Raw genomic sequence first — 487 nt, forward strand, 5'->3', positions numbered from 1 at the left:
GGGCATTGGACGCGGTCCGACTAGACAAGGGAGGCATAATGAGAGGCGGGAGACCTCGAAAGGGAGAGCTTTCCCCTAGGATCTTGGAGGGAGGGACGCGGCCGATGTGAGCGATTCTTAAGGGGCCTTGAGGGGCACAAACCATTAACTGATGGCCGAGAGAATCGAGATATGGTCCCGCGGGAGTGTTTTATAAACGTGCCGGTGTGAGGCTTTGATCATGTCATAGGGTATGACAGTGCCTCGCGCATCACTTCCGTGGCCGTTGTTAATGGCTGCGGGTATAAAGAGGGATGGCAAGGAACAAGGAGGAGGAGATGGCAACTCCTTATATGAGACCAGGCAACAAAGACTGAACGAAGAACGTAGATAGCCTCATTCCGGTGCATGGTTCACGTGAGGGTCCATATGTAAGACGCAAATTTTCTCTGCCCTCTACCCTCTTCCTGTCCTTCCATCCTCCTCCCCCTCCTCCCCCTCCTCCCCC

Source organism: Nannochloropsis gaditana (genome assembly GCF_000240725.1).
Source record: "Nannochloropsis gaditana CCMP526 unplaced genomic scaffold scaffold758, whole genome shotgun sequence".
Classification (NCBI taxonomy): domain Eukaryota; class Eustigmatophyceae; order Eustigmatales; family Monodopsidaceae; genus Microchloropsis; species Microchloropsis gaditana.